We start from the raw sequence: 24,638 nt of genomic DNA, 5'->3' as shown, positions 1-24,638 counted from the left end.
AACAAGAAGTTGCCAACATGTGCTTTATGGCACACAATGCTGATGTAAACTCTTATAATAGTTCATCGGAAGAATCTAGTGAAGAGTCTAATAATAATTCATGTGATAGTATGCCTTCATACAAGAAAATCCAAGTTGAATTATTCAACTTACACAATAGGTTCATTAAAGTATCTAAAAGGAATATAATTTTGAAAAAACAAAATGAAAATCTTAAGAGTCAACTAGAAAGTTCTAAATCAGCTGAAAAAGAAAAAGAATCTCATATTGATAATCTAATGAAGAAAATTGACAATATGTCTCAAGAGTTAGTAAAACTACAAATAAATGGTGAAAGCAAGAAAGACCAAGAAATAGGTGAACTTAAAAGTAAAATTGAAGACAAAGATAAAATCATTTATAATTTTACTAGAGGAAAAGAAAATTTTGAAAAGATGGTTGGACAACAAAGGATGATTAGTAATAAAGAAGGAATATGTTACAATGGAATTAAAAACAAAAAGAAGAAAAATTTATTTATGGGATATTTTGTAAAAGAAGCAAAATACTATGCAAGCATATATTTTACAAATATACATGAAAACACTACTTGCTACTTTTGTAGAAATAAGGGACATAAAGTTTAATTCTCCACTTAAAAAGAAGTATGTCAAAATCAAGAATGAATGGAAAGTAAACACTAAAACTAGGTATGACTTAAAAAGAATTAAGAAGGTTTGGGTTCCAAAAGTAACACCATGAATCATTCCTTGTAGGTATGCTTTAGGACTGCTCCAACAAAGGAAAAATGGTACTTGGACAGTGGGTATTAAAGACATATGACGGGAGATAAAACAAGTTCACCACCTTAGTTCAAAAAGATGGAGGGTATGTGACATTCGGTGACAATGACAAATGTAAAATCATCGCAATTGGTAAAATTTGTAAAGAACATTCACTTACAATTAATGATGTTTTTTTAGTTGATGGATTAAAGCATAACCTTTTAAGCATTAGTCAACTTAGTTACAAAGGTCTTGACATAATCTTTAAGCAAGATAAGTGCATAGTTGAAAATTCAAGAAAACGTGAAATTCTATTCACATCCTATAGAGTACATAATGTATATTGTATAAACTTTGAAAACGTAGTCTCTCAATATGTAACATGTTTGGTTGCCATTAATGAAGCTTGTTGGCTTTGACATAGAAGATTAGGACATGCTAGCATGGACCTATTATCAAACTTATCTAGAAAGAACTTAGTTAAATGTTTACCAAATACAAAATTCATTAAAGATAAAATTTGTGATGCTTACCAACTTGGAAAACAAATCAAAACAAGTTTTGAAAAGAAGAAACATATATCTACTAGTAGACCCTTTAGAACTTATTCATTTAAATTTGTTTGGTCCTATTAGAACTCAAAGCATAAGAGGTAAGCAATATGTCTTTGTCATAGTTGATGACTACTTTAGGTTTACTTGGATATTGTTTTTAGCCTCCAAGGATGAAGCTTGTAACATGTTACTAAATTTGTGTAAGAAACTTCAAAATGAAAAAAGATATAATGTTTCAAATATAATAAGTGATTAAGGAAGAAAATTCAACAACAAAGATGTTAATAAATTTTGCGATGAATATGAAATTAATCATAATTTTTCAACACCTAAAGAATCACATCAAATAGCCATTAAAAGAACAATAAGGTACTTGATAGGTACAATCGATTTAGGACTTTGGTATCCTATGGACACCTATTTCGAAATGATTAGTTATTTGAATGCCAATTATGTTGGGTGTAAAATTGATAGAAAAAGTACAAGTGAGACTTGTCATTTTCTAGGACGATCTTTATTGTCTTGGTTTTTTAAGAAACAAAACTCCGTAACCTTATCCACAACTAAAGCTTAGTATGTAGTAGTTGGAAGTTGTTGTGCATAAACCTTGCACATGAAACAACAATTAAAGGATTGTAATTTAGAATATTCCACCATAACAATTAAATGTGATAACACCAGTGCAGTAAACATCTCTAAAAATCCTATATCACACTTAAGAACTAAACACATTGACATAAGACACCACTTTCTAAGAGATTACATTCAAAAAGAAGATATCCTACTTGAATTTATAAATACAAATGACCAATGAGCAGATATCTTCACAAAATCTCTTCCTGAAGAAAGATTTATATCCATTAGAAGAGAACTTGGGTTGTTACATAGCAGGGAAGTGATTTAGGTAGGTTTCATATTGAGAAAAATGAGAAAATTAAGAAATTAGGGACTTCAAGACACTGAACTTGGAAGTTCAGGCGCCTACACTGTGCATTTTTAAGGCTCAGGCGCCTGAGCCATCAGACCTCAGGCGACTGAGGTGCTATTGCCTGTTGAGATTTAAGTTCTGTAAATCTTCAGGCGACTGAACTTAATCTTCAGGTGTCTGAACTCGCGGGATTTATATATTTTAAAGTGTGAAAACCCTAACTTCAGGCTACTGAATCCTGCTCCATTACTCATCCGAAGCTCCAACCTTTGTTCTCCCTTGCTTCCTCACTCAAAATCCATCGAATCACAGCCCCAAACTCCTTCTTCTACATCTTTTCCCTTGGATTCTAGGGTTTCTCTTGGCTAGATCCTCCCATTCTTCAAAAATACAAGATGCCTCGCGCCAAGACAACAACAAACTGAGGATCTTCTTCCAGAAGGGACGATAACAACATTGAGCAATGACTTGTCACCCTTCAATCAAAGCTTCGTTATCATTCTAATCTCCATTCTACGGACCTGATTTTTGGCAAGGTGATCGACACCACCTTCTTCAACTCCGAATTTCCTGAAATATTGCTTATGTTTAGAAATATCGGTTGAAAATTTTTTGTTATTTATCAAGCCAAAGGAATGTACCCCAACCTAGTCAAACTTTTTTATGCAAAAATGATCCATGGCGGAAATGTTCTAACCACTGAGGCTAGAGGAAATAAAATTGTTTTGACTCCTCAAATCTTAGCTCCTATTTTGCATATCACCCCGGATGAATTCGAATATCTCGCCTTTGCTCAAACTTGGATTCTAGAGCAAGGCTTCACACTCGAAGAATTTTTTCCTTTGATTATGGTAAACAAACTCGTATATTTTGGCTATCTACCTATGTATAAGCAGCTAAATCTTCAGGCCCAAATCCTTCATAAAATCATCTCCAACAACATCCTATCTAAGGTTGGCTCATACGATCATCTTTCCTATGTCGATCGCTTTCATTTTGAAATGGATGTGGGCCAAGTTGGAAGCCAGTCATGTAACTCTTCCGTATGGTGGTGTGTTGAACCTTATTTTTGTTCAGCTTAATATTACCACACCTTTTGAGTTGTTCATCAAACGTACTTGATATGACCTCTTCACCTCCACAACCCTCAAGCAAATGGGCTATGAAAAACATGATTAGAGTTGATTCTTGAAAGGAGGAATACCTTAAAGAGCAGCAGCTGTACCTCCTCCTCCTCCTCCTCCTTCTCCTCCTTCTCAAGCACAGGATCAAGGACCTCCTGCTGATACGCTCTCTTGGTTTATTCATTTTCATCATGGTATCTCTACTTTCAGCAGAGATATGTGATCAGGACTTCAATCCCTTTAGGACAATGTATCTTCACTTCACACTACCTGTTCGTCACTTGATCAGCGCCTAACTCGTATTGATCTTATGGATACAAGTTCTGCTCCTAGGAGTGATGATAAATAATCTGAGGAAGGTAGTGAGGCAGGTGATGAAAAGGAAGGTGACGAAGAGGAAACTGAAGTGGAAGATGATGATGATGCTGATAACTTATTTATTTGTCACTTTGTGTTGTATTAAGCACTCTCTATGTATTAGCTTTGTCTTCTGTTGCTTTATTTGTTTTTGTTTTCAGTTTGACTTATAACTCCATTACTTATGACTCTGTGTAATGTGACCATGCTTTTAACGTGCTAAGAACTCTTTGTGCATATGCCTCTCATTTGTTTTTGATTGATGTCAAAGGGGGAGAAATATTGAGCAAACATAAGCACATATGAGCAAACATGAGAAAGCAATCATGAAAAATAAGAACATGGCAAATATGTAACGCATATAAAATCTTGGCATATAGCAAACATGACAAATATGTAACGCATATAAAATCTTGGCATATAGCAAGGGGGAGTAAAAACAAAAATGAACTTGAGAACTTAAGAAAGAATGATGACACGAGCTATAATGCAATATACTTGATTGTGACTTATTTTTTTGAACTTACTCATATTTGAAATCATCATTTTTCATAATTATTTAAAAGCATGCTTATTTTAAGGGGGAACCTTATCAAAGGTTGTCTCATCTTTGCTTCTTATTTGTCATCATAAAAAAGGGGGAGATTGTTGGGCTAACATGGCTTTCGAATCTCATTTTGATGATAACAAATGAAGGTTGATTTAACATGTTTTTTTTTAAGTGATTATGTTTCAGGAGCTTAGGTGACAAAGTTCAAAAGATCAAAGGAAATGCAAGTTCAAGATCACTAAGTACAATAAAGCTACACTCATCTTCAAAGTGATACAAAGAAAGCTCAAATGGATCAAAATGATTCAAAGCATATGGAAACCTAAAGTTGACTCAAGCTCAAGTCTAAGAGGATTCAAAGTAATATGAAGACTTCAAAGTTTAGAGTGTTTAAGGCTTTAGGATGAATTATGTAAGTACTTTATATTGAATATCATGTGGGAATATTTTGAAACTCATTAGGGGATATTTTGAACTTAGAGACCTTATTTTAAAAATCTCGAAAAATATTTTTTAAAGTAATAAAGCAAGATTACTGAGAGTTTTTGAAAAATGAACAGAAAAATAGAAATTATAACTGTTCAGGAGACTGAAGAATAACCTCAGGCGTCTAAAGATTTTCCCGAAAAATTTCTGAAGAGGCAGTGTAGGCTCAGGCGACTGACCCTGGTAACCTCAAGCACTTGATCCTATTTTTAGTTGAAAATTACACAGTTCTAAGGAACCTTAAGTGACTGATCCTGAGACCTCAGGTGCCTGAACACTGTTAACGACTATATTTTTTAAAAGTTTTAAAATTCAAATTTAAGTTTCTTGTGCTCCAAATTTTGTAAAAACTTGGAAAACACTCCAAGTAACTTGGGTAACATGAATTAAACCTTTTGGAACCTATAAATACATGTTTTCACTAATCAAAATTACACCAAGCATTGAAAATTGCTCTCAAGCCAAAAGCTCTCTTGCTCACTCTTTCAATCTAAGAATTGCTGAGAAATTCTGAGTTGCTGATCAATCTTCTCTGAGCGCTAACATTTGAATTGCTGATTCTTATCTAGAGAAGTATTGCAGTGAATTTGTTCTTAAGCTTCTATTCAATTTCTTTTGGTATTTGTTATTGAAGTATATTAATACTTTCAATTGTACTAACTGGCTCTATCCGAGAGCATTCTTTGTACAAAAGAAATTGTTTCTTTTTTCTTATTTTTCTTTAACGGTTTAGGTCATTGGATTGTTGTAACCAAGCGTGGGGTATCGCTTGGAGAGGGGGCTCCACCCTAAAGGAGGGTTGTAAACGGTTTGTTCCGCCTGCAAAGGAATGTGTTAGTTGAATCCTTAGGTGGTCTTGCTTAAGGTGAGGACGTAGGTTGGGGATAAGCCGAATCTCGTAAAAAATCTTGGTCTCACTCTCTACCCTTTTTTATTTAAATGTTAGCATATACAAATTGTGTTTCAAAGTGCAGGATTGCTGAAAACTGAAATTGAGAAGACTTTTTAATTTAAGAAAGTACATTGGTTAATTGTTTGCAAAAACCTTAAAGGGCATACGTTGATTAATCGCTTGCGAAAATCTTGATTAAAAGAAGCGCATAAAAATTCATTCACACAGGGCTATAAACTGAAATTTGGAAAACGCTGAAGAAAGAAAGTACTGCAGCTCTCACAAGTTGGTTAAGTATTGTGATTGATTGATTGGTTTCTACTTGGTTTGTGATTGATGTTGTGTTTGTGATTGTGGTTAATTTGTTTGAGCATTTAAAATCAAAAACTTTCTTGTGTGGTTATTAAGTCAAAAAAAAGGGAGATTGTGAATTTGTTAAAAAGACTTAAAAGAATTTTATAAACCCAATTCACCCCTGTTAGCTTTGGTGTATTCCCAAGAGGGGGGAGGGGTGAAGTGGAAATTTTAAACTTTTCTTTTAGATTAAACTAGATGTTAGCAGAATATTACAATCTAGGGTCTTTTTATGCAATTTCAAATGCGCCGATAAATATAATATACAGAAATTTAAATTATGCGCATCATTTACACAATAACATACACGTACGGTAAATATAAAGTGTGAAAATATAAATAAACACACGATATGTTATCGGGGTTGAGCCAACTGTGTGTACGTCCTCGCCTCTAGCTCACAAGTTCGAGGATTCCACTAAAGGCTCACTTAAAGGGTGAAGCGACACCTAATACAATCAAGTCAATTAGTACATGATTGACCTCAACCTTTACAATCAGGTCAATTAGTGGGGCTGATCTCAACCTACACGCCTTAACAAGATAGCGCACCTAACTTTCCTAACTGGGTCTAAACCAATCCGGGACTATTCCAAAGGGTTAGTCTCCTTCTTTAGGCCTATGCCTTGAAATACAACAAATATGTAATACAATTTTTGTGTACAAGGAATTATGCTTCTTACACTAAGAAGATTATGTACCAATAAGCTCAATTTAATCAATGCACCTCAATGATGTATGAACTATAAGCTCGGTGCTCTATGTATACAATCAACACTCAAAATAATGACATTATCTAATCAAACACAAGAGTGTATTTCAAGCTAATCTTTGAAACTAAAGTATATCAAATCTCAATATTAGATTAGTGTTTCAAAGATGCTAGCAATATTATTCAAACAAATTCAAAAATATTTTCTTAAGTTGTATCAAACACAATAGTTATTTAAAATGTATAGCTTGTAAAAATATTTTGCACACAAAAGATTATTGCTATAGGAATCTTTGCAATGACAATGCAAAGATCCTTAAGCTTATGGGTTTTTTTCCCAACACTAGATTTATCAAATAAAAATCTATGGAAAAACTCTTACTTGACTCCCCCAAAACAATATCAAATGAACAATCAAACAAATGGAAGTATGGGCAAACTATATTAATCAATAAGACAATATAATCCTCTCACAAGGATAGGATGTATCAAGAGAATAAAGGTTTGAGAGTATATGGTAGTATTATATACAAAATAGGATTTTGAGATTGAGAGAATTTTTCACTAATTATATTGCTAATCTTTCTTACTAATTTGCACAAATGATTTCATATATATAAACATGAGAAAAGTTATAACCGTTAAGGACCTATTGGGTATTATTAGGAAAGTTTTAAACCATTTTAACACAATTAACCGTATTTAAAATATTTAACCGCGGTAAAAAATTCGGAGCAACCTGAGAGCATCAATTGACCTGGACAAGTTTGGTTGACCGAAGTTCTTGAGGTTCGGTCGACTGGGCAAGAAATGAACTATGAGTTTGGTTGACCAGACTTGTAAGTCCGAAGGTGATTTTCCATTTAGCGTGGTTTTATCGACTGGGAGCATTTTAACTATTAAGTTCAGTCAACCAGGGCGTTGGGGCATCTCTCGAGACCCCTCGGTCGACTAGAGCGTTGGAGTACATTTTGAGCTCAGTCAACTTGGTGGTCAAAAAGTTGACTCCCTAGGGGGTTCGGTTGATCGGGTATAAATGAACTATATAAGTTCAGTCAACCAGGCTATGGTCAATCTGTTGACCCAGTACTGGTTCAGTTGACTGGCAGGAAATGAACTGGGAAGTTCGGTCGATCAGGCCATGGTCAAACTGTTGACCCAGCACCGATTCGATTGATCGAGGGAATTTGTACTTGATTAGTACGGTTGACTGAACATGCAACTTAAGTGCATTTCAGTTCTTTTTAAGCATGCAAACCCCCTATTCAAATGACCATTCATATATATATGCATGTGAGAGTGTCCTAGGGTCATTTATAGATCCTTTTTAGTTTAAGGGCATCGAAAAAATCTGGTGTTAGTCTACCTTTGGTCGACCGAAAGGTGATCCCTAAGGTCCATCTAAGGTCATGATTTTGTTTAGGGACCTATTGTCGTTCTAAGGTCTTCGAGCTTGTAGTTTCTACATGCATGAAATGCAGATTATTACAGACATTTTCTTAATTAAATATTATAGACCTAAATAGGAATTACAACAATTGAATTATAACTAGGGTCTTTAGGGTCTTCATTTTCCTCCGGGTTTCCGAGTGCCATCATATGATACCACTAAGATAAACCTACACACCAACTCGACAGACATTAAATACCTGAGTATTTGTCATAATCAAAACAGGGTATGACCCATAGGGTCAACAAGCCCCCCTCTTGGGACTACACTTTGATTTTAATATTTATTTTGTAATGATAGGGCTTAGCTCCCCTATATATTTGTATGCACACATGAATGCATTTTTCATACAAGGATGATGTTCAATTTTCATGCATTCATCATATATTCATCCTTCAAATATGTTTCAGAATGCAACAAATATAAATCATTCAACACAAATGCACTGCATATTGCATTTTAATTCATCATACGATGACCAATCAAGGCTATACTTTAAATAATTATGCAATAGCTGTGCAATTAGGGTTTAGTATGAAGATGACACAACTCAAAAAAGAGTGTGTTAAATGAAAAACCACCCCAATTGTGTTATGCATATTCCCTAATTTATGAACTTTAATCATGACATGTGATATTGAATTTAAAATAATATGATTAACCATTTGGGTCCTACATGAAGTTTATAACCCAAGGATTTGGACCAAATAGTGTCCATGAACTAGAATTTACTAGGATTTAAAATATGTATATGATTTAGTGCATTCTAGGAAAACTCAAAGAATTACTAGGATTGTATATGTTTTCAATTATCCATCATTTAAGAGTCAACATACAACAACCTAAATCCATTACCAGCATACAATTATCAAGTCTGCATTAGCCATGCATATGACATTCAGATCAAGCATGCAGTTCAGTAGTTCACGCTATAAACAAAATAATAAACTAAGATAATATAATCATGAAGCAAGAATGAATAGTAGGAGATCACTGCAAAGCTATTCTCATAAAAACATATATCACATGATTAAAAGCGTTTATGAGACAAGAATATTAAAATTTTTGTTCCCCCTCACTTTAGTAGCTTAGATATTTCTATATTATGCCCTCAATGTCCAATAATAAGAATTTAGCTATAACCACATAGTCTTGAAGGACCAAAAAGTCACACTCAATATTCCTTCAATGAATAAGCCTATTTTGTTTCTTTCTAGCATGTGAGAGGCACTAGCTTGAATGGCTTTCTATTTTAATTGTTCGTGCATAGGTCTTTTCGAAAATTTTACTTTTATCTAAATTGAGACCTAGTGCAATCATCTTAGTCATTCAAAAGCTCTATTTGATTTGATTTAAAGATGAGAGCTTATGAAGGGGAATATGAATGAATACTCTTAAATAATAATATAATATTGAGCTTAGAAGAGTATTCAGACGAGATTTTCTTTTTGACTCAATCATATTGCATAAATACTTTGTAGTTCGTGATTGAGTGTGGGTTCTTGAATTAGCATTTAGAGAACCCATCTCTTGATACTATCATCCAAACTTTCCACTAAATATGTTCATCATAAAAAAAAAAAGTGGAAAACTAGCAACTCTAGACTATGATTTAGCATTAAATCTCTAAGATGAGTTTAGGGTTAGATAATATAAAGTATAACATTAATCCCCTAAAACTCAAATCTATGTAATGGACAAAATATGCTATATTTAAGATATTCATATCTAAGCATTCATATGACATTAAAAATCATTTAAAAAATAAAGATGCATTTGCCCATTTGGAAGTAGATTTCAATATATTCAAATATTAACCAATCATTGTGATATATATGTTAATCGAATGGTTTGGACAATTTCTGTAATAACCTGAACAAAAAAAAAATCAGCCACGGTTTTCTGAAGTAAGGACAAAACTAGTGACAGTTTTGTGGAGTTACTGCGGGCTGGTAATAAGTTAAATGGCAAAAATAGGGCCGGTTAAAGAGAAAACCAGTGACAGTTTTCTGGAGGGCTAAGAAAATCGCGACGATTTTCTCTACAAAGGTGGCTATAAAGAAAAGTAGTATGAGAGGTTTTGAATCAAAATCAAATTTCTCTCTTTTCTTCCTCGAAACCTTACGGTGTCTCCCTCATATATCTTTGATTCTAGCTCCATACAGGCTTATTTTGATGATTTGGAACCACTATGAGGTTCGTGGGATCGTTCTCTGCAAAGTAGCCGGAGCAAATCGTTGATTTGGGGTTTTGGAAAACCATTCCAAAATCAGGGTAAGTGAGATAATTTAAGGTTTTGATGTTAGATTGAGGTATATGGAATTTAGGAAGTATTATGTTGATCCTATGGGTCATACCCTGTTTTGATTATGACAAATACTCAGGTATTTAACGTCTATCAAGTTTGTGTGCATGTTTATATTCGAAAATACTTTGATGGCACATGAAGTAGAGCGTGAAGACCCTGAATATCATTTATGTTGTAATTCGTTATTATTCATTTGGGTCTGTATTAGTAACGTAGGAAAGGTCTGTAATATTTAATGCATTTTATGTATGTAGGAACTACAAAACTCAAAGACCTTAGAACGATTCTAAGTCCCTAGACATCACTTGAAAATCAAATGACCTTAGACAAGACTTCGGTTGAATGACATCGAATTTTTTTTTTGGTGTCCTAAAAAAGACCTAGAATGACCATAGGATCCACATGCATGCTTAAATATATATGCTTTTGTGAATAGGGTTAAGGTATAAGGGACTTAGAACCGAAATGTATGAAAAATACATGTTTGGTCGACCGAACTTAAAAGCATAATTTCTCATGGTTGATCGAACCGGCCTGGGTCAACGGTTGGACCACAAGTACGGTCAACTGAACCATGCCTAGTCAATATATCTTGGTCGAACGAACTCCTACCAAGTCAAAGTTTGACTTTATGGTTGACTGACGAAAACCTTAAGCCAACTACCTAGTCGATCGAATCCCCACATGGGTTCCGCCAACCGTCCGATCGACTGAACCACTCAATTCAAAATCACTTGGTCGACCGAACAACACGAAAATGGAAAAATTGCCCTTGGGACACTTAGTCCGATTGATGAAATTCTCAGTTCAAATTTCTTCCTATCGACCGAACTTGGTCACTTGTTTAATCGAACCTCACGTTCGGTCAACCGGTGCTCTTGGGTTAGACATTATTTTTACCGTGGTTAAATTTTTTAAAGAGGGTTAATTTTGCTTAAATGCTTTAAAATAATCCTAATAATACCCTACATGTCCTAAATGGTCATAATTTGCCCAACTTCTATATATAGGGGCTCATTTGTGAAAATTAGGAGGGATTAACAAGATCATTAACGAAAAATCCTCTCAAGTTTTAAAAACCTATTTTGCCAAATACTATCCCAAATACTCATCTACTTCATTTTATTTGATCATCCAAGCCTAGAGAGAGTGTTTAGATTATTAGTACTTCATTCTAAATAACCCTATACTCATTGATATTTGTATTATTTGATTTTTGTTGAGAGTTTGGCTAGGGTTCTTCCCACGGATTTAACTTGATAAATCTTGTACTGGGAAAACTCTTTAGTTTGAGGATCTTTGCATTATCATTGCAAGATTCCTTAAGTAATTATTTTTGTGTGCAAAATATTTTACAAAACTTATTTTCAAACAACTTTTGTACTTGATACAATTTGAGAAAATATTTTTGAGTTCATTTGAATAATATTGTTAGCATCTTTGAAACACTAATCTGATATTGAGATTTGAGTACTTTGCTTTCAAAGATTAGCTTGTTAAAACACTCTGCGCATATTTGAGATTATATATCCTACTGAGTGTTGATAGCATACATACATCATTGAGCTTATAGTTCCTATATTATTGATGTGCATTGATTAATGCTTGTGCGTAGTGGTACATCTTTGCTTGTGTAAGAAGATTTCTGTGTATGCAAAAAATTATATTTCACACTTGTTGTATTCCAAGTGCGGGTCTGAAGAGGGAGATTACCCACAACTAGCATGCAAAATATATCACTGCATCCGCCATGCAGGATGCTTTCAACATAGACATACAATTCAGTAGTATGATCAACTCAAGATATTCAGTATAGCTTAATAGTAGAGATATGAATTATCCATCAAAGAAATTTTAGCCATTAATCAAATCATGGGTAGTGTACGGCAATGCTATGCACATATAGGCATAAAGGCATAAACGGTATAAGAATATTAGAGCATTCAAATATATATATATATATATATATATATATATATATATATAGATATGAACGATAAATGCTCCTCCTGAGTTATGCACTTAACTCATTTAATGCCTTTTTCAATTTCTAATTTCTTTAACCAAGAGTTATAAGATTTTTAGTAGTTTAATCTTGACATGAGATGCTTTAGGTTTATCAGACCAAAAAGTCATAATGAATATTCATTAAGATGATACACCTATGTCTGCCTCTGTTCTTAAGAATCTGAATACGTGTGAGAGGCACGAGTTCGAATGGCTATTAATTTCAAATGCATGTGCATAGGTCTCCTTGAACTTTATGCATTCATCTGGAATAAGACCTACTGCAACCACCTTATCCATTCAACTCATTTCAAAGGATATAAAACTTTAAAGGATATGACTTAACGTTTTGAGAGCTATGCGTGTGAAGGAGATTAAATACTCTTAAGGATTATAATTTCTGTTAAGTTCGAAGAGTATTCAATATAAGTGGACATGACTCAAAATATTTTCATGGAAGTGGATATGTCTAATCACTTAGGCAAAGAGCATTTATGAGTGTTTGAATTTTCTTGAACAATGCTTTTTGGAGAATGGAAAATATCCTATAAATATTATCACAATTTAGAACAAGGATGCAAACCAAGGAAATGATGAATCTATACCTGATATGATCGTGGTTTGGTAAATATTTCCCATGGAGCGATTAAATCAAAATCAAAGGTTTTACAATTTAAACTCAAAGGGACCAATCCCCTAGTGGATGCCTCTAATTTGGTTATAGCTGTGAGAAACACTCAATATATATTAGTAATTTATGATCAATAGTGCTTTAACCCTAGAGTGATGACTTGATTTTGATTTAAGCTTTTTATATTCAAAAGTGAGTTTAGGGTATAGTGATTAGAACCCTAACACTCAATTTTGTGCAAAGGACAACAGTTGCTTAGCTTTGTAATTTTCATGTTAGCATGGGTTAAGCATTTAGAATTAAGTACAATGCATAGGTGCCATGTCCATTTAGAAGTGGTTAAAGAGTCTTAGTATAACAAGATAGTTTAGTGAGTATGTATACTAAGATTTTCATTTTAGCATGGGTTAAGCATTTAGAATTAAGTACAATGCATAGATGCCATGTCCATTTAGAAGTGGTTAAAGAGTCTTAGTATAACAAGATAGTTTAGTGAGTATGTATACTAAGATTTTTATTTTAAGCAACAAACACTTCTCAAACCTACAGTCATCACAACCCTTTAAACTTAGGAACTAAGGAAAGATTAAAATATTTATACAGTTTCTATTGGAATCCGATCTTCCTTAGACTCTACAGGGTTTGCTTTCATGATTACCCACATCATTTCTTTTTCTAACCCTATGACACTTTTGCGTGAGAAAATAAATCAGTTGTGCCCTTTTCTTTTATAATAAAAGCAGGTTTTGTAGATACGTGAAAGGATATGCTTACAATTCTTATGATTGCTTGTTGAGGCATAATAGTGGGAATTATATGGTAATCCTAAATCCTTTTGAAAAGATTTTTCCTTTTAATCTCTAAGGATTTATTATGATTATTCTTCTTATTTATAACTTTGAATGTAGCTCTAGAATAATCATCCATTTCTTCCTTTAAGCAGATAATTTTTAAGATCTTCTTAATCTTTCTCTTTTCTAAGATGGCGTAATATTCTTTTATTTTTCCTAAATGCTTTGCCATGCTTTTATTTTCTTTTTTCAAAATGAATTTCTGCTTAGATAACTTTGCTAGAAATTTATTCATTTTCAATAAGGTTTTATCAAGCTTTTCATATGAGGGCATGCTTTCATTTATCAAATTAGCACATGATTCATCACATAATTTGACACAAGATTTATCATATGAATCAGTGCATGAATTTTTAGCTAAAACATCACGTGAGCAATCAGATGATTCATCACAAGATTTTTCATAGTAAACATTGCATGAATCATTTACAGTACTATCAACAGATGATTTAGTATATGACACATCACAACATTCATCACAAGAATCATCAAACGAGCTAGAGTGAGAATCATATACCTCATCGTTAATTTCTAACTCATGATTTACCTCCTCTTGATCATTTGAACTCGAAGCATTTGAAGGAGTTACGATCTCATTCTCCTGGGATTCTCCATATTTCTTTTCTAATTCATCCCAGATTTCTTGTGCACTATGACATGCCATATACTCAAGTAGAATATTAGAATCTAAAGCACAGTATAATAAGTCCATGACATATGAATTTGCATGCATTAACCTAATATCATTTTCATCAAGGGCATACAAATCCCATCAATTATCACCCACCAGGCCATCTAATCCATTGATTTTATAAATATGCTCATCCTAATTTTCCAAGTGGTGTAATCGACACCACAAAATAATGGAGGATTGGAAGGTGATCATCCCTCACCGAATGGGGATACACCAAATTGAGCCATCTCGATCTTTTAGCAAAAATGTTTAAGTCAATGCCACGAGACTTTGATACCAATTGTTAGTTTTGGTGTAATTCCAAGAGGGGAGGGGTGAATTGGAATTTTAAACTTTCCTCCTAGGTTAAGTCAGAAATCAATGTGATTTGGTAACTTAGGGTTTTCTATATAATCCCAAATGCGCAGATAAAATAAGATGCGAAAATTTAAATCATGTGCATCATTCACATCATAACATACACGTGCGGTAAATATAAAGTGCGGAAATATAAACAGACACACAATATGTTATCGGGGTTCGACCAACTATGCCTACATCCCCTCCTCTAGCTCACAAGCCCGGGGATTCCACTAAAGGCTCACTTAATGGGTGGAGCAGTACCGATTACAAACAGGTCAATTAGCACAGGGGCGACCTCAACCTTTACAACCAGGTCAATTAGCGGGGCTGATCTCAACCTACACCTTAACAGGATGGTGTACCTAGCTTTCCAAATCAGGTTTAAGCCAATCCGGGACTATTTCAAAGGGCTAGTCTCCTTCTTCAGGCTCGTGCCTGGAAATACAACAGTATGTTCACAATCAATGAGATTGGTACAGTGATTATGCTTTCAAGTAAAGCAGATATGTACCCAGTTACACGTAATCACATACACCACCAATAAGATATAATAAGTAAACTCAATGTGGTTTAATATATTAACTCTCAAATATATTTACTATCAATGTAATAAGTGCGTGAGAGTGCAAACAAGTATAATCTTTGTATCACAAGATATTCAAACAACGTACTCAAACAAATATGTCAATCAAGTCTTAAGTATACCAATCAGCAGGATATCTCAATCACGTAAATATCAAATAATGTATATGCTTGGCTTGCAAAAGATATTTAATCTTTATATTCAGCAAATAATATTTAAGTTAATGAATATTGCAACAAAGATTGATATCACATAAATAAATATCTTTTCAAAAGTATGTCAAAATAAATCACTTAAGATATTTGAGAATGTTTTGAAAAGGTTTTTGCAATCCAAAAAAAAAATATAAACTTCCTAAGATATTGCAACGAATATGCAATACTCAGAAGTTTAATACAAGTTTTCTTAGAAGAGACTTATTAACAAAGTCTCCTAAGAACACTTAAGTTTGACTCTCAAGAAAAATTATTTCAAACAACCACCAACCAAGTGAGAGCAAACCTTTGAGCAAACAATCACTCAAAGCAAATTACAAAGAGTTTAGGCAATAAAAGTAGGTAAGTATGAGTGAATGAAGTGTGAAAATGAGTTGTAGGAATTTTGAGCTTGAGAGAGAATTTTTTAATCAAGTTTGCTAATCAAGTTGCTAATTATTCCAAATGAAGGGGTATTTATAAAAATGAAGAGGTATTTATAGACTTCCCCAGAAATATAACCGTTAGGGACATGGTTGGAATAATTAGGAAAGTTTTAACAATATTTAATTAATTTAACCTTGTTTAAAAAAATTAACCACGATAAAAAATGGGTCCAACCCGAGAGCACTAGTCGACCAAGACAAGTTTGGTCGACCGAAGTTCTTGGGGTTCGGTCGACCAGGCCAAAAATGAACTGCTCGTTCGGTCGACTGAACATGTATGTCCAAAGTGATTTTTCAATATTTTCGAGGTTCGGTCAACCAGGCTGATTTTGAACAAAGCCCGTCGGTCAGCCAGACCGTTGAGTTCGCACACGTGGGAACTCGGTTAACCAGGTTGGTGGTATACAATTTTCTCTCAGTTGACCAGGAAGTCAAAATTTTGACTTTAGGGAGGTTCGGTTGACTGGGGCCATTTGAACTACAAGAGTTCGGTCGACCGGGATGTGGTTAACCGGTTGACTCGAACTTGGTTCGGTCGATCGGGGGCCAAATGAACATAAATGGTCAATCAACCGAAGGTGCACATTTTGTACAATTCGATCCTGTTTCATCCAACAAACACCCTATTTTAAATAATCAAACATGTGTATGCATGAGTAAATGTCCTAAGATCATTTTTAGGTTTTTTTGTAGACATCGAAAAAATCCGGTGTCGGTCGATCGAAGGTCGACCGAAGGGTGATCCCTAAGGTATTTTTAAGGTCATTTTCATTTTGAGCTTATCCTTTTTAGTTTGAGCTTACCTATTGTATCATGTAGGTGGTGCGTATGATTATTACAGACCAAGTCCAATTTACTATTACAGACCCTTTGAATGAAAGTGAAATAAAATACGACACATAAATATTGGGTCTTCAACTTCACTCTCTCTTTGTGCTATCATCATGATCTGACAATTTGAATGCCTGCACATAACCTCAAACATGCATTAAATACACTGAGTATTTGTCATTATCAAAATCGGGCGTGAGCTATAAGGTCAACAGATGTGTAGGTTTATCTTGACAATATCATATGATGGCACTCGGAGACCCAAAGGAAAATGAAGACCCGAAATATTTTTTAATTGTTGTAATCTATACTTCATTTTGCTGGGTCCATAATAATCATTTATTCCAAGGTCTGTAATAATTGATGCATGTCATGAATGGTAGGAACTATAAGCTCAAAGGCCTTAGAATGACTCTAGGTCCCTACACATCCTTGGAAATCAAATGACCTTAGGGTCGACCAACGCCAAATTTTTTAGGCTAAGTTAAAATGCTTAAAACCTTAGAAAAGACCCTAGGTTCTTGCATATACACAAAAGATAGTCCCCACAAACACTTATAATATCAGGGGAATTAATTGAAGTAAAACTAGACTTATAGGGCAAAATTGTGAGGTTTCGGGCGACCGAACCCCTGGTGTTCAAAACACCTTGAGCGACCGAACCGTGGAAAAGTTAGAAAGTTAACATAGGCTTCGAGTGACTGAACCTAAATGATCGTAGCGTCCACGGGTGACCGAACCTTGATTGTGACTTTTCCCACTAACTCGGCAACTTCACGTTCAAATTTGCCTTAGGCTACTGAACACATGAGCTCGAAAAACTGAACTCAGGATCGAGCGATAGAACCACAGTATTTTGATATCGCCTTTGGTTCAGCAGACTGAACCCTTATTCAGGCACCCGAACATTCAGAAATGACTTTTTCTCTTGTCTGTTCGGGCGAGTGAACCAAGGGTCAGGCGCCCGAAACTCTCAGGTTACTTAATTTTAACCGCGGTAACTTGTGTTAACTAAGGGTAAAATGGTTTAAAACAAATTTAATTATCCCCTCTATGTCCCAACGATCATGTTTTTGGTAGAGGCTATATATATACCCTCATTTGCAATAATTAGCATGTGATTAGGAATTTTAATTAGCAAAATTTCTTCTGAATTTTTGAGGGCCCTATTCCTTCATACAAACCCGGTACACTCATTTACTATCCTTCTCTTAAGAAATTGAAGCCTTGTGAGTGTTTATATATTGTTCTACATTGCTAAAAACTCTCATTACATTTGCTGATATTTGATTTTCATGTTAAGAGTTAAATAAAGATTTTTCCACTGATTTAATTTGATAAATATGAGTGTGGAAAAATCTTATAGCTAAGTGGGTCTTTGCATTGTTATTGTAAGATTCATTTGAGCTTGTGATTTTTGAGTGTGCAAAAATATTTTTACAAAATCATATTTGAATATCTTTTTGTGCTTTGATATTAAGAAAAACTATTTTTGAGATATTCTAAATTTCCATTGGCTTGAATCTTTGAAACCCTAAACTGAGATTGAGATTTTGTCATTACTTAGTTTCAAAGACTTGCTTGTAGATAAACTCTTTGTGCTTGATTGAATATAAACATTACTTTGAGTGTTAGCACACAAATTGCACAGAGCTTATAGTTCCTATCTGTTTGAGGTGCATTGATTAGTGTTTGTGCTGAATCGGTACATAGTCTGTTTAGTTAAGAAGCATTTATTTATACGCCAAATTATATTGATTGTTGTATTCCAGGCGTGAGCCTGAAGAGGGAAATTAGTCCTGTTAAATAGTCTCAGATTGGCTTAGACCTAGTTAAAAAATTAGGTACACCATCCTGGTAAGGTGCGGTTGTAGGTTGAGGTCAGTCTCGTGAATTGACCTGATTGTAACTGGTGCCGCTCCACCCCTTAAGTGAGCATTAGTGGTATCCTTGTGCTGGTGTGCTAAGATGGGGACGTAGGCACAGTTGGTCGAACCCCGATAACATATCATGCGTGTACTTTATATTTTCGCAATTTATTTTTCGCACTTTTATTTTTAGCACATGTATGTTGTATGCTTGATTTATTATATGTTGTACATGTATTGATTGGGTTTAGAATTGCATAGATAGACCCTAGGTTGCGTAATACTACTGATTTGGATAAACCTAGGAAGAAATAAATTTTAAATACCCAATTGACCCCCTTTTGGGAATACACCAAAGTTAACAATATTCTTTTGGATTTTTTAAAATTCTTTTTTAAAAGGAAATATTTTATACTAATAATAGTTATATAAATAATAGTAGTAGATAAATAACTGTAGTAATAATAAACTCCTAGGTAATGCCACAATTTTTATAGTTAGTATATACACTAAAAACAATAACAAAAATAACATCAACAACAACAACAACATTAATAATAATAATAATAATAATAATAATAATAATAATAATAATAATAATCATGATGATGATGATGATGATGATGATTATTATTATTATTATTATTATTATTACACACAACTACACCTATGAATTTTAAAAACTAAAAAACTCTTTTTTCTTTTTTATAATATATTTTTTAGGGCATTTTCTGCCTAAAGAATATATATATATATATATATATATTTTAGTATGTGAATAGAATAAAATAAGAAAAAAGAAAAAAATAAAAAAAATACTTCAGTCATTGGGCTAATCGATCAATTCAAGCCTGCTTATGAAATCACATGGGGGACAAGTAGCCCCCCATTGTTCATTCTCTTTCTCCATGCACTAGGGTTTTGTTTTAACCCTAACTGGCACTTGCGTTTGGGCCTCCCCTATTAGCTCCACGGGTTCATTAACATGATTTTGATTATAATAAACTATTGAGTTGTAATGGCTTGGTGTTTAAGTTGTTCTTCTATAGGATTATGCCATTGAAGTTGAAGTAAAGTTGAAGATTTTGGGAGAATAATTTGAAGAATTAATTTTCTTTATTTGTACTTTTATTTTCTCTTTTGTAAGCTTCAAATTGTAAATTCATAAGAAAACACAAGACAAAACATAATTGGACCAAAATTGGAGAATCGGGAACATAAGTAGATTGAGTTCAACCTTTGTGTTAAGGGTGGTCGGCCAACCTCAGGTAAAGGCCAGAGGTGCTCGACCAACCCCTAAAGGTGGTTCACTGATCTAGCAGGTTTTGCCTATGATGGTCACTTTTCTCGATGATTAGTAAGTGGTCTACTGGACCCTGTAAGTGGTTGACCTTTATGATAGTCCAAAAGGCTCAAATGGGCAAAAAATGGCTAGTTTTCATCCAATCTCTACTTATATGCCTTCCCAAGCCTTGAGAATGTTGGAGAACATGCCTATACTGAAAATACAAATGCTTTTGCATTCACTCTCTCTCAATCTCTCTTTGTGGTCTTTATTGGCAATCATGGAAAGAAAAACTATTGATCTTTATTTTGATTATTCATTGAGAGTTTCTTGTGTGAGCTACATGTTGTAAAATCTTCTTTACGAGGAATTTGTTTTTGTAAGTGTTTTTGTTTTGATTTCCTTTCTCCATAAGAATAAGGGGTTGTATTTGGTTGCATTGTCTCTATAAAACAAGGAAATAATGGAACCTCAAAAAAGTTGATCTTGAGAGAGTGACATAGGTGGTGTTGGTCCCAGAGTCGAGTCTATAGGGGGGGGGGGAGGGATGAATAGACTATTTTGCGTATTTATTCTTTTCTTTACAAAAAAATAAATCTTGGTGCTGAGATATAGATCGAATAATGAAGATGCACAGCGGAATAAACAACAAGTAAATGTAAATAACACACAACCAGAACAAGATCAAAACGAAGATTTATGTGGTTTGGTAAAGCCTACATCCACGAAAGCAATGACACACAAATTTCACTATGAAAATCAAAATGTACACAATAAACTTCTCCAATGATCACACACCCTCTCAAAATATGCCCAGATGACATATATAGAGGTTCCTCGGAGGTTTCCCCCTATTTGCCCAACCACTCAATGTTTAAAAATTCAAATTTCTGAAGAAATTGTTGCAGTCCAGGTGCCTCTCGTCGATGAACATAGAGCTTCATCGACGAGACCAAGAAGAGCCTTCGTCGACGAATATAAGGCTTTTGTCAGCAATGCTAGAAGTCTGAAATTTCCTACTCGATAATTATTCGTCAACGAACCTCTACTGCCCCCTCATTGACGAACATAGGGCCTTCGTCGACAAGGCTTGCTGTGCTGCCCCCTTTATATTTTTCCTTCTTCCTTCTTTGCTTATCAAAACAGAAGTATAAGAGCCACAAATAACACTTGGCAATATATAAGCAATTATGTCACAATATATAGAATGTAAATCATGCACAAGATATAAACGAAAGAGTATAGGGAAGAGAAGCTTCACAAATGATATTAACGTGGTTTAGCCTTTTGCCTATGTCCATGCCTTAAGATACACTCAAGGATTCCACAATCCACTATAAACCTCCTTCACTGGCATAGAAGCCTTTACAACGGGGAAAAAATCTCATTCGCTCACCAAGAGCCTTTCCAAGGGACCCAATCCCTTAACGATCACCCAAAGCTGCAAGGTTCACCAAGAATCCTTGCAATTCAGCTTGTCAGGATCGGCACTATCGGTTTTTCTAAAATCAATTGGTGGTAGAAGGGGTGCAACCAATACCTTTAAACGGCAGTGCAGAGCCCTGCACTAAGCGTCAGGTGGATATGAAGGGCTGCACCAGTTCTAAGTAGGGGTGACGCAGGCTTGGCCCGCCAAGCCAATGCGATCCTTAGGCTCCTACCCTATTGCGGAGAGGGTTGATTGCTGGCCACAATAAAGCCAACAATCTCCCTACCCCACCAGCTACCCTGGGGCGCTCGAACCCGTGACCTCGCTTTGATACCACTTGTTAGGATCGACGCTACCGGTTCTTTTAAAACCAATTGGTTGTAGAAGGGGCGCAACCAATACCTTTAAATGAGAACGCAGAGCCCCACACTAAGCATAGGGTGGACATGACGGGTTGCACCAGTTCCAAGCAGGGGTGTTGTAGGCTTGGCCCACCAAGCCAATGCGATCCTTGGGCCTTTGCCCTATTGCAAACAGGGTTGACTGTTGGCCCCTATAAAGCCAACATAGCTCATGACTAAGAACCTTCACACATGAACCAATCCTTTTCGCTCACCAAAAGCCGCAAGGTTTACAAAGAATCCTTGCAATTCGGTTCACCAAGAACCCTTCATAACTCGGTTCATCAAGAACCCTTTGCAACAAGAAGATGAATTACAAAGACAATAATTCTTGAATGAGCTGATATTTAATACAATCAAAACCACAAATCTCTCGAAGTAATGATTCACAATTAGAATAAAGAGTAAGAGAGAAGTTGAGAACACATATGATAAACAAATTGAAATGTGCTTGCAAATTATATATAACTATTTTGATCAATATTTAAGCAAGCCTTTGGACTTGTATTCATAGGCAAAATGAGCAATTAGCCATTTTATGGTTGTTTGGCTAATATATTATTTGTTTACTTTGAAAACTAGCCGATTATAGCCATCGAGTGTAGAACCCCGACGCAAACCGTCGATGGTTTCCTCAGGCATAAATTCAATTTAGCTTATTACCAGAAATCGTCCATGCACCTGGCCAAACCGTCGATGGTTTGCCTTGTTTCTTTATAAAATTGATATTCTTGTTTACTTAGGTGCATGGTTTTGGTTTTAACCCAACTGAGACCAAGTATATAAAAGATTTACAATACTAGGATGATTTAAAACTTGTTCCTAATAAAAACGTAGTAAGTATAGGATATATATGTATAGATATATATGAAACTCTTGTTTTTGTTCTTTGAAAACTTACTAAGTTTTATTCTAAGAGTTGGGTGATATCCTATATACTTATATCCTAATATGAAATGTATTTGCTCAACTTTTTCTCAATGATCTTGTGTGAAACAATACACAAAAGTTACAGTAGTTCTTGTTGGTCTAACTAGACTTTTCAATCTTATTTTGATGATAACAAATGAATGACATTTTAACATGTGCTGTTGAGTGACTTTATTTCAGGATTAAGTAAAACAACACTCATGATCATGCAAGCAAGTTGGAAATCAAAGTCAGTCAAGTGAAAGTTTCTCAGAATATTGAGGCAATATAATACAAATGAAGTGCTTAAAGGCTAAGTAGGATTTGAAATAAAGCTGAACCTCAAAAGACTTGAAGACTTAGAACTAAATGAGTTCATGTTTAAAAAAAATATTTGTAAGTGCTTTAGTACAATACTATTTAGATATATGAAGCTCTTTAGGATAAGAAGACTTAGAAACCATTTCTTCTAAAATTCTTATAAATGATTTTGAAAGAGTAGTATTTGAACTTTTTAAAATGAACTAGAGTTTAAAAATGAAAAATGAAAAAGACAGGACTGGTTAGCCTATTGACCAGTTTTGAACTGGGATTAGTCAGCCGACTGAATATTTTGAACATAGTTGAATCAGCCGACTGACAATTTATTAGAATTAATTTTTTGAGAGACAGAATGGTGTCAACTATCTGTCCAACCAACTAACTAGTACAAAAATGACCCAATTGAGTAAATTAGCCGACTGACTCTACGGAAATTTTGAATTTCACACTATACAAGAGGTTTTTCAAAATTAATTCTATGATTTAATATTTTTTAAAAAGTTACCTAAATACTCAATGTCAACTTATTAAATGAGAAAACTTTTCTTTTAAGAAATCTATAAATACCTCTCTTGCTTAATAAAAATATACGCTCAAGCAATGCATGATTTCTACGCTAAAACTCTCTTAATGCTTATACTTGCTCACGCTTTTGTTGGGGGAAACCCTATGAAATTGCTGGTTGATTAAAAAGTTTTGGTTCTGATTTGCAATTAAGATTTCTATATCAATAAGAAAAAACCATTAATGACTTCTAAACCTTGGGCTTTATATTTTCTATTTAGTTTTGGTTTTGAAGTACGATTAGTGATTTAACTTGTACTACTTGCTCTGTGTTTGAGAGTGTTTTTGTACCCAGATTTTATCTTGTATTCTTATAGATTGTGACGGTTCCTGGACTGTTGGATCGTTGGCTAAGCGAGGGGATATCGCTTGGAGAAGTGTTGCTTTAGCCTATTTGAAGGAGTGACTGAGTGAGAGGATATCACTTGGAGAGGCGGACTCTAGTCTACTGAAGGAGTGTGTAAACGGTATTGTTCTGCCTGGCAAAGGAATAGGTTTTAGTGAATCCTTTGGTAGTTTGCCAAAGATGAGGACGTAGGCTGGATATAAGCCGAACCTCGTAAAAACCGTGGTCTTACTCTCTCTTTCCTTTGCTCTTTATTTTCAGTATATATATAAACTGCGTGAATGTTTTAAATTCCGTAATCATAAACACTGTGGATTTGATATTAAGTAAACTTAAACTTAATTTGTTTTTGAGATTGTAGAAACCGAAAAGGAGTTCGTTGGTTGATCCATTTTTTGCGAAAACCGTAAGGGAGTATGTTGATTGGTGAAACACTCAAAGATTGTTTAAACTGAAA

The 24,638-nt window shown here is 34.5% G+C and overlaps 1 protein-coding gene across 1 annotated transcript in view; it reads left to right on the top strand.

Annotated features, from left to right (window-relative positions):
* Positions 1–24,401, top strand: part of LOC131156246 (uncharacterized) — a 41,084-nt gene extending 16,683 nt beyond the window's left edge. Inside the window, exon 4 of the transcript XR_009136937.1 lies at positions 24,153–24,401. The gene's annotated coding sequence lies outside the window, so the exon portion shown is untranslated. The remainder of the gene's footprint in view (positions 1–24,152) is intronic.
* Positions 24,402–24,638: the final 237 nt, after the last annotated feature.

This window comes from Malania oleifera, chromosome 5 (assembly GCF_029873635.1).
Source record: "Malania oleifera isolate guangnan ecotype guangnan chromosome 5, ASM2987363v1, whole genome shotgun sequence".
NCBI lineage: Eukaryota > Viridiplantae > Streptophyta > Magnoliopsida > Santalales > Ximeniaceae > Malania > Malania oleifera.
The sequence above is the reverse complement of the archived record's forward strand: the minus strand, read 5'-3'. Positions and strand labels throughout refer to the sequence as shown.